Source organism: Tursiops truncatus, chromosome 20 (assembly GCF_011762595.2).
Source record: "Tursiops truncatus isolate mTurTru1 chromosome 20, mTurTru1.mat.Y, whole genome shotgun sequence".
Classification (NCBI taxonomy): Eukaryota; Metazoa; Chordata; class Mammalia; order Artiodactyla; family Delphinidae; genus Tursiops; species Tursiops truncatus.
In genome coordinates this window covers 19,927,048-19,938,345 of record NC_047053.1, presented here as the reverse complement: position 1 = coordinate 19,938,345, position 11,298 = coordinate 19,927,048, and the positions used below count along the sequence as shown (strand labels likewise).

Sequence of the window (11,298 nt, the reverse complement as noted above, 5' to 3'; positions counted from 1 at the left end):
TTGTAGCTCGCCGGCTCTAGAGCGCAGGCTCAGTAGTTGTAACGCACGGGCTTAGTTGCTCCCCGGCATGTGGGATCTTCCCAGACCAGGGCTCGAACCCAGGTTCCCTGCACTAGCAGGTGGATTCTTAACCACTGTGCCACCAGGGAAGCCCCAGTCTGAGTTCTTGATGCTGGAGGCAGCGAGGTACCATTGAAACTTTCCACATGGGAGAGGATCAAGACGAGGATTGTGTGGCTGCCATGTGGAGGCTGGATGGAGGGAATGAGACTGGAGGCCCGGAGGCCAGGGAGGGGGTCATTCCAGAATCCAGGGATATCGGCAGCCCAGGTGCGTTGCTAAGAAGAGCTGGTTAAGTGCAAAAAGTTCTGTGCATGTGTGAGCACACCTCCAAGTGAATGTATATTTCTTTGCGCACATTTGGGTGGGAACATGTTTATGTGTGTCTGTTTGCCAGTGTGCCTCAGGGTGTGTATTTGTCTTGCTGTGGAGGGGTATGCATGCCTGCCCCAGGAATCCTGAGGCTTTGATTCTGCACGCACGTGTGTGTGTGTGTGTGTGTGTGTGTGTGTGTGTGTGTGTGTATTCGCTCATGCGCACATCATGCCCAGGAAGAGAGGCGGCACCAGTAAATCCTGCTTTCAGGCTTTGGGAACAAGTCAAGCAGACAAATATTGCCATGGCCCTGAGACCAGGCTCCGTCCACCTGAATTCCCTCTCTGGAACTCCTGCCACTATCCCTTATAACTACATGGACACTCCACAGAAGACACCATGGGATGGGCTGCATCCATCTCATGAGGGCTTCCCCCCCCAGCACTCGGCCGGTTACCACCTCCCACTCCTGCCCGTGGGCCCTTAGATGACTTAGTAGCTGCCTTGACCTGGATGGGTGATGCCAATCCTTCCTGTTTCTTTGGCAGAGGGGTAGGGGGTACTACGGGTGAAGTTCCTGGTTGAAGGACAGACGCGGTCCCCTCCCCACCCCACAAGGCTCACCCTACATTGCACCCAGGATTTCCTGAATGTTCTCACCTGAGTCAAAGCCACATTGATCCTGCCATTCCTGGGACCTGAGCCAAGAGGCACTTACTCTGCAGACAGCCTTTAAAGGGGGTAAGAGGCCTCACCCGGGCTGCAAGGCCCCAATCCTGGCCCAGCTCTTGACCCACTAGGTGACCTGGGGCTGGAATCTCTTTTAGCCTCGGTGTTTGCCTGTGTAGAATGGGGCCAGGCTGTCTTGCCTGAATTCCAGTCGTGGTGTTGGGATTGTTATCCATGGTGCTGACATGCAGAGGCCTGTGGCAAACCCTTTATCCAGATGCGTGATGCTAAATTTCGCTACTGGTTCCCCGCAAGGAAAAAAAACTCTGCTTTGCAGTGTGGGCCAATTTCTCTGGTGTAAATACTGCCACCATGACTGATTTCAATCCACTAATATGGAGCCACTGGACATGGAGACAAGAAGCGATGTGCACAATCGGCTCTTGTGAGCTGGTAGGAATTGGCTCCAACACACCCCTGCCTTTACCCTAAACAACCAATGACAGGCCAGTCAGAGGGAGAATCGAAATCAAGTTCAGGCAGGTTAATCAAGTTTGGCAAAATGTCCAGCTACTGCCTGCCGATGCAGGGGACACGGGTTCATGCCCTGGTCCAGGAAGATCCCACGTGCCGCGGAGCAGCTGGGCCCGTGAGCCGTGGCCACTGAGCCTGCGTGTCCGGAGCCGGTGCTCTGCAACGGGAGAGGCCACAACAGTGAGAGGCCCACGTACCGCAAAAAAAAAAAAAAAAAAAAAATGTCCAGCTAGATTGCCGAGCACTGGGTTTGAGTAACAGGTGAGGTCGTAAAGTGAAAAAAAAAAAAAGGAGTCAGGAAGTTAGGCACCAGGAGGATGAGAAACAGGCTGGAAAGCGTGATGGGCAAGGAGGTGCCAGGGCAAGTGGTTCGAGATGGAAACGGCATTGTGCTAAGGGATGCATGGCCAGCCCAAAGCGGCCAGAATAGAACATTGCCTTCTGCCGTTCTCAAGCCTGGGAGAGCGAGGAGGGTGCACGTGATGATGCGGGAGCTGAGAAAATAGGCAGGTATTTCCTGAGCTCCAGGGATGACGTCTGAGCAGGCTGAGCTGGGAAAGGGCAAATCCAATTCTGTAATTGTTGGCGCATCAATTCTGGTGACGGTCCCAGAAGGGTGATGCCAAGAGCCCGTGGAGGAGGGATGCCCGGCTGACATCATCCGCTATTTCTGGACCAATTCACAGCTTCCTCCAGTGAGAACTTCCTTCAGCACGTAAATCACCCTGGTCTTCTCATGACCACCTCATTTTCCCGAGAAAACAGAGGGAACCCACGCACGTGGGCATCCTCTGGAGAGGGCGCTGGGTGTGGAGAGAAGAGTGTGATCCTGAAGTCGTGCAGACACGGGTTCAAATCTCGCCTCTGCCCCTTGTTGGCTGACGGGCTTTGGGTGAGTCATTTCTCTTCTCTGACACTCCATTCCCTCGAATGGGCTAATAATATCTGGGAGCACTAGAAGCGTGATTAAGTGAGACGGGAGTTGTGAGGCGCTGGCACAGGACCTGCTCGTTGCAACACCAAATCTCGCTCACTCCCTTTTTGTTTGTTTTTTGGTTTTCCTCTCTTAGAGAATACGTTTCCAGTGATCAATTGGTGGAAGCTTCCAGAAGGAGATGTAGCCTCCCTTTCTAGCCCCTTCCTGGGCTGTGCGGTGCGTGGTTCACAGGGCGGAGGTGGAGGGCTGCCTCTGGGAGGGTAGAGAAGGTGGAGCAGCGGGGGCTGAATTTGTTCTCCCGGGCTTGGGGATCTGGGCGTGAGGGAAACAAGCTCTCTCCCCACAGAGCTCAGACTTCTCCTTAGGAACTTTGGGCCAGGCAGGGCCCAGAGGCAGGGAGAGCAGCCTGGGACCTCAGTGGTGCAATGCCTGTTTCCCAAGCAGACGTACTTGCCCTTCTGTTACCTGTCCCCATGTCTGCTCTATGCCTGGCTCTCCGTCTTTCTGTCCATCGGGCTCTGGAGACAGACTGTTAGACTAGTCCCTGCCTGTGGCACGCATTTCTGCAGAAGCCCGCCTGACTTCCTGTCCATCTGTCAGTCCGCTTGCGATCTGCCTTCCCATCACTCTGATTGCAGCTGACTCTCTTGCACCTGGGCTCCATTTTATGATGTCTGAGTGACAGAGAGGTGATAAATGAGAGTGAGAGAGAGTGACAGACGGGGGCGCACATAGGGGGGATGGAACACATGCGTACACAGATTCACGGTTGGTGGTCCTCTTTGAGACAGGGTCACTCCAGGTCTCCCCAACCCCAGAGGGGCGTCTGGAGCACCATCCATCTCACCTCCAAGCACCGTCTGTCTGCCTTCCTGACTGCAGACGGAGGAGGAGGGACAGTCCCCATGGCAACCGACGGGGAGGCGCTTTTCAGCTTGAGAAGAACCTTTGTAACAATGGAGCAGTCGGTAAAGAAAATGGGCTGTTAGTAAGGTAGTGACCTCCCTGTCACTGGAGTTGTTCAATTACAGGCTGGCCATTCACCTGTCAGGACTGCTATGGTGGGTATTCTTGAGTAAGAAGTGGGGTGAGTCAGGCTGGGGTGGTCGAGATGGACCAACCTTTAAGATAACAACTTCCATCACTAATCCAAGTCAAGCACGTTACATAGCGCCTGGCAGATAGTAGGTGCTCAAAACCAGAACTGTTATTTGGAGGAAGGTTGGACGAGGTGACCTCAAGGCCCAATCCCACAGCCTTTGAGATGGAGAAAGATGAAAGGCCAATTAGTGGCAACAGGTTATGAATATACAGGAGCTGTGAACTTGGGATAATAAAGGACTTCCCAGAATAGAAATGTCTCCATCTCCCTCACCCTGATCTGCATGGCTCCTGCAGGCCTCCCTCCCCTTTTCTGACTCAATTTCAATTTCAATTTCAATGTCAATAACTTCCCTGGCACGACAAGCAGCGCTTGTTTGCCAGAATGAATTGGAACATTGAGTTTCTCCGACCAGCCTGTCCAGCCAGTGTCGTCTCCTCCCAGGCCTTCCAGGCCCTTCCTTTGCACATGTCTCATCCTCTGTGCCCTTTCAGGAGACTTATTTTTACCTTCCCCAGCTGTTATTTGAAAAAAGATACACTCTCTCGTTTGATCAAGATGTTCCAAGAGCAATGGCACACAGGGCATCGGCTCTCCACGCAAAGTGCCAGGATGAGAGGGGAAAGAAGGCTTAGCCCCTCTCCTTTGAGATGCAAGCTGCGTGGGGAGGCAGAGGAGAGTCGACAACTCCAGTGGGGTGGAGTGGGGAGGGGGCTCTGGGAGCACAGGGGAGGGGCCTCTGAGACAAGGTGAGGGTAGAGAGAGGTGGAGGGGTGGGGGCAGCTTCCTGGAAGAGGCAGAGTGGGAGGGACTTCTGAAGGGTACTTGGAGGGCAGACCACGGAGTTCCTTCCCTCACGGGTCAGCCGTGGCTGGAATGTCACCATGATAACAACCCCTTTTACATGAGCCATAAAAACTATTGGCCCTGCACAGTGCTGGCAGTGGTGACATCCTCTGGAAAGGGAGGGTGTGACATGGAGGAGTGGGAAGTGGGTAAAAGGGACCCAGGTGGATAATGCCTGAGGGATAAAGTCCTGGAGGGTGGGCATGGGGGTGCGTGGGCGGCCCATCAGTGAGCGCTGATTTGGACTTGATGCCCTCTATCATAGGGAGAGAGGGCTGGGAGGGAGTGGAACAAGGGTGCTGGGAGGCCACTGGGTGCAGACACACCACCTGAGATGCTCGGGCTCAGAGACAGAAACAGAGGGATCCTGGCTGAGGAGGGAGCAGCCCTGGAGTGCGGAGATGAATAGGTGATGGGGTGGGCGACGCTGGCTTTGCCAACTTGACATCCCTGCCCAGCGCTAACCCAGGGTCACCTGTTGCCGCCACCATGGGGAGCCACGGGTCAGGGAGCCAGACAGACAGGGCTGGACCAACTATGCCAGGAAGCCTCCACGAGCAGGACCTTAACCCTCATCCTCCCCTCCTCTCCCCCACCAGAATGCCATGAATACTAATGGAAACAGATGGCTCCCTTCCACGCCACCGCCAAGAGGAGGGATGGCTAGGGCAAAATTCCCCTGCAACAGAGAGGAGCCACCACGCTGACTCTAGCTATCTTTCCATAGCCTTTGGCCAGGCAGAGAAGAGCCCTGGGGATGGACAGCCCTGGGCAAGATTGACAAAGGCTCAGAGGCTCCAGGGGATCTGCTTGGGACTCGGGTGGGTTTTCCATGGGGTTATGCTGAACCAGTAGAAGCAAATTCTTCTCCAGCAGTGCCCCAAACCTGTAGGTTCCTGGGGACCACTCAGCTGTTGGGGGAGGAGGGGAGCCGTGGGGGGATGAGGCCCCTGAAAGTGTGGTTCCAATTCTGTTACTGGGGAACTTTGGGCAAATTCCTTCTATTTTCATAGCCTCATTCAACTCTTCAGTAAGATGAGAGGAATGGACCAGATTGAGGGTTTACAAAGAGGGTTCCTTAGAAGTCTATTCCCGTAAGATGTTGAGGGGAAAAGAAGTTTGGAAGAATGTGCTTTCCATCCTCCAATATACATTATAAACTCTGTAAAGCTCTGTAAGCACAGAAACCTGTTCAACTTTGACCGGGCGTTTCCCAAACAGGCCCTGCTTTCTCAAAAGGCCCATTTTCATCCCAAGGAAGGCATGAGCCCTGTGACATAGTTTGGAAAACAGTGGACTAAACGCACTTCTGCAAAATTCCCTCCAGTCCTGAAGGTCTTGTTTGTTTCCCTAAGGAAAGTGGGAGGGGTGGGGAGGAGAGAGAAAATGACATTGAAAGCTCTTCCCATGTGTCATCTCATGTGACCACCCTCCGCTCCACCAGCTACATCATGGTGTGGGTGTGAGTTCCCGCACTGGCAGATGAGGGCAGCGAGGCCTGCACTGATTTCAGGGAGAAGGGGAAGCTTCCTCCCAGCCTGCTGCATGCAGGAAGGTGAGAAAATCCTGCTTGGAGGTGTGGCTTGGAGGGCAAGGCTCCCCTTCCAGCAGTCTCAGACTCTCTCTAGCCTCCACCCGCCCCATTCAGGGTTGCCCCCTGCCCTACCCTTTTCTTGGGGGAAGTCTTTGGACAGCATTATGGGCTGAGTACAAGGAAAGCCAAGGGCTGGGGTAAGCCACCTACATATAACTGACAAAGCTAACTCCCAAGATTTCAATCCACATAGGGCGGGCCCTGAACAGAAGCATAAAGCCGCCAGTGTGGGTCTGTGTGATGTAGTGAAAAGAAACTGAACTTTGGAGCTAAACAGACCAGGGGTCAAATCCTGCCACGAAGACCCTTAACTAACCCTACTTAACTGATGTCTAGATGAACTACCGCTATTCCCTCTGGAAAACCTGCCGACGACAGCCGGTGGCACTTGGGATGCCTGGCTGTCAGACAACTCCTTTCTTGTTTGCCTGTGTTGTGTGTGTTTCCAAACCTGTTTATGTCAGTTGCGCTTGTCACTGTAAACAGATAATTGAATCAAGTGTAAACCAAGCCAATGAAATACAAGTGGAGAAAGGAGTTATGCTTTTATGGTAATTAATTTAATGCTTTGGGAAGGATGCTAAAAAGTTGCTGTTGAGTTATGTGTGGCCGAGACTCTACAAGATTTGAAGAATCAACCCCATACAAGGAGGTCTGTGTACTTTGATTAGTCTTGCAGGGAATCAAAACCAGAAATCTCTTAGGTGATATTTATGTGGTCTCCATTATGTGTGATCCCAGGAAGCCAATTCACCTTTCTGAACTTTGTTTTTCTTGGCTTTAAAAGAAATAGAAGGAATCCAAATCGGAAAAGAAGTAAAACCGTCACTGTTTGCAGATGACATGATACTATACATAGAGAATCCTAAAGATGCTACCAGAAAACTACTAGAGCTAATCAATGAATTTGGTAAAGTAGCAGGATACAAAATTAATGCACAGAAATCTCTTGCATTCCGATACACTAGTGATGAAATATCTGAAAGAGAAATTAAGGAAACACTCCCATTTACCACTGCAACAAAAAGAAACCTATAAGACACTGATGAAAAAAATTAAAGATGGTACAAACAGATGGAGAGATATACTACATTCTTGGATTGGAAGAATCAACATTGTGAAAATGACTCTACTACCCAAAGCAATCTACAGATTCAGTGCAATCCCTATCACACTACCAATGGCATTTTTCACAGAACTAGAACAAAAAAATTCACAATTTGTATGGAAACACAAAAGACCCTGAATAGCCAAAGCTATCTTGAGAAAGAAAAACGGAGCTGGAGGAATCAGGCTCCCTGACTTCAGACTATACTACAAAGCTACAGTAGAAAAAAAAACAACCACATGGGGACTTCCGGGAAGATGGCAGAAGACTAAAACGCGGAGATTACCTTCCTCCCCACAGATACACCAGAAATACATCTACACGTGGAACAACTCCTACAGAACACCTACTGAACGCTGGCAGAAGACCTCAGACCTCCCAAAAGGCAAGAAACCCCCCACGTACCTGGGTAGGGCAAAAGAAAAAAATAAACAGAGACAAAAGGATAGGGACGGGTCCTGCACCAGCGGGAGGGAGCTGTGAAGGAGGAAAAGTGTCCACACACTAGGAAGCCCCTTCGCGGGCGGAGACTGCAGGTGGCGGAGCGGGGGAGCTTCGAAGCCGCGGAGGAGAGCACAGCAACAAGGGTGCGGAGGGCAAAGCGGAGAGATTCCAGCACAGAGGATCAGGGCCGACCGCCACTCACCAGCCGAGAGGCTTGTCTGCTCACCCGCTGGGGCCGGCGGGGCTGGGAGCTGAGGCTCGGGCTTCAGTCGGAACGCAGGGAGAGGACTGGGGTTGGCGGCGTGAACACAGCCTGCAGGGCGTTAGTGCACCGCGGCTAGCCGGGAGGGAGTCTGGGGAAAAGTCTGGACCTGCCGAAGAGGCAAGAGACTTTTTCTTCCCTCTTTATTTCCTGGTGCTCGAGAAGAGGGGATTAAGAACGCTGCTTAAAGGAGCTCTAGAGACGGGCGCGAGCCGCGGCTAAAGGTGCGGACCCCAGAGACAGACATGAGACGCTAAGGCCGCTGCTGCCGCCACCAAGAAGCCTGTGTGCGAACACAGGTCACTATCCACACCGCCCTTCCGGGGAGCCTGTGCAGCCCGCCCCTGCCAGGGTCCCGGGATCCAGGGACAACTCCCCCGGGAGAACGCACGGCACGCCTCAGGCTGGCGCAACGTCACTCTGGCCTCTGCCGCCGCAGGCTCGCCCTGCACTCCGTGACCCTCCCTACCCCCGGCCTGAGTGAGCCAGAGCCTCCGAATCAGCGGCTCTTTTAACCCCGTCCTGTCTGAGCAAAGAACAGACGCCCTCTGGCGACCTACACACACAGGAGGGGCCAAATCCAAAGCTGAGCCCCTGGGAGCTGTGGGAACAAAGAAGAGAAAGGGAAATCTCTCCCAGCAGCCTCAGAAGCAGCGGATTAAAGCTCCACAATCAACTTGATGTACCCTGCATCTGTGGAATACATGAATAGACAACGAATCATCCCAAATTAAGGAGCCGTGTGGATGAAAGGCTCTTGATGCTGCAGCCAGGAGTTAGTGTTGTGCCTCTGAGGTGGGAGAGCCAACTTCAGGACACTGGTCCACAAGAGGCCTCCCAGCTGCACATAATAGCAAACGGCGAAAATCTCCCAGAGATCTCCATCTCAACGCCAGCACCCAGCTTCACTCAACGACCAGTAAGCTACAGTGCTGGACATCCTATGCCAAACAACTAGCAAGACAGGAACACAACCCCACCCATTAGCAGAGAGGCTGCCCAAAATCATAATAAGTCTACAGACACCCCAAAACACACCACCAGACGTGGACCTGCCCACCAGAAAGACAAGATCCAGCCTCATCCACCAGAACACAGGCACTAGTACCCTCCACCAGGAAGCCTACACAACCCACTGAACCAACCTTAGCCACTGGGGGCAGACACTAAAAACAACAGGAATTACGAACCTTCAGCCTGCAAAAAGGAGACCCCAAACACAGTAAGATAAGCAAAATGAAAAGACAGAAAAACACACAGCAGATGAAGGAGCAAGATAAAAACCCACCAGACCTAACAAATGAAGAGGAAATAGGCAGTCTACCTGAAAAAGAATTCAGAATAACGATAGTAAAGATGATCAAAATCTTGGAAATAGAATAGACAAAATGCAAGAAACATTTAACAAGGACCTAGAAGAACTAAAGATGAAACAAACAATGATGAACAACACAATAAATGAAATGAAAAATACTCTAGATGGGATCAATAGCAGAATAACTGAGGCAGAAGAACGGATAAGTGACCTGGAAGATAAAATAGTGGAAATAACTAATGCAGAGCAGAATAAAGAAAAAAGAATGAAAAGAACTGAGGACAGTCTCAGCGACCTCTGGGACAACATTAAATGCACCAACATTCGAATTATAGGGGTTCCAGAAGAAGAAGAGAAAAAGAAAGGGACTGAGAAAATATTTGAAGAGATTATAGTTGAAAACTTCCCTAATATGGGAAAGGAAATAGTTAATCAAGTCCAGGAAGCACAGAGAGTCCCATACAGGATAAATCCAAGGAGAAATACAACAAGACACATATTAATCAAACTGTCAAAAATTAAATACAAAAAAAGCATATTAAAAGCAGCAAGGGAAAAACAACAAATAACACACAAGGGAATCCCCATAAGGTTAACAGCTGATCTTTCAGCAGAAACTCTGCAAGCCAGAAGGGAGTGGCAGGACATATTTAAAGTGATGAAGGAGAAAAACCTGCAACCAAGATTACTCTACCCAGCAAGGATCTCATTCAGATTTGATGGAGAAATTAAAACCTTTATAGACAAGCAAAAGCTGAGAGAGTTCAGCACCACCAAACCAGCTCTACAACAACAGCTAAAGGAACTTCTCTAGGCAAGAAACACAAGAGAAGGAAAAGACCTACAATAACGAACCCAAAACAATTAAGAAAATGGGAATGGGAACATACATATCGATAATTACCTTAAATGTAAATGGACTAAATGCTCCCACCAAAAGACACAGATTGGCTGAATGGATACAAAAACAAGACGCATATATTTGCTGTCTACAAGAGACCCACTTCAGACCTAGAGACACATACAGACTGAAAGTAAGGGGATGGAAAAAGGTATTTCATGCAAATGGAAACCAAAAGAAAGCTGGAGTAGCAATTCTCATATCAGACAAAATAGACTTTAAAATAAAGACTATTAGAAGAGACAAAGAAGGACACTACATAATGATCAAGGATCGATCCAAGAAGAAGATATAACAATTGTAAATATTTATGCACCCAACATAGGAGCACCTCAATACGTAAGGCAAATACTAACAGCCATAAAAGGGGAAATCGACAGTAACACATTCATAGTAGGGGACTTTAACACCCCACTTTCACCAATGGACTGATCATCCAAAATGAAAATAAATAAGGAAACACAAGCTTTAAATGATACATTAAACAAGATGGACTTAATTGATATTTATAGGACATTCCATCCAAAAACAACAGAATACACATTTTTCTCAAGTGCTCATGGAACATTCTCCAGGATAGATCATATCTTGGGTCACAAATCAAGCCTTGGTAAATTTAAGAAAATTGAAATTGTATCAAGTATCTTTTCCGACCACAACGCTATGAGACTAGACATCAATTACAGGAAAAGATCTGTAAAAAATACAAACACATGGAGGCTAAACAATACACTACTTAATAATTAAGTGATCACTGAAGAAATCAAAGGGGAAATCAAAAAATGCCTAGAAACAAATGACAATGGAGACATGACGACTCAAAAATCTATGGGATGCAGCAAAAGCAGTTCCAAGAGGGAAGTTTATAGCAATACAATCCTACCTTAAGAAACAGGAAACATCTCGAATAAACAACCTAACCTTGCACCTCAAGCAATTAGAGAAAGAAGAACAAAAAAACCTCAAAGTTAGCAGAAGGAAAGAAATCATAAAAATCAGATCAGAAATAAATGAAAAAGAAATGAAGGAAACGATAGCAAAGATCAATAAAACTAAAAGCTGGTTCTTTGAAAAGACAAACAAAATTGATAAACCATTAGCCAGACTCATCAAGAAAAAAAGGGAGAAGACTGAAATCAATAGAATTAGAAATGAAAAAGGAGAAGTAACAACTGACACTGCAGAAATACAAAAGATCATGAGAGATTACT

The 11,298-nt window shown here is 49.3% G+C and overlaps 1 long non-coding RNA gene across 1 annotated transcript; it reads left to right on the top strand.

The window, feature by feature from the left end:
• Positions 1–1,584: 1,584 nt before the first annotated feature.
• Positions 1,585–6,943, top strand: LOC141277333 (uncharacterized). The gene is made up of 3 exons (XR_012328526.1): positions 1,585–2,470; positions 2,649–2,731; positions 5,063–6,943. It is a non-coding gene; the product is annotated as an uncharacterized lncRNA (long non-coding RNA).
• Positions 6,944–11,298: the final 4,355 nt, after the last annotated feature.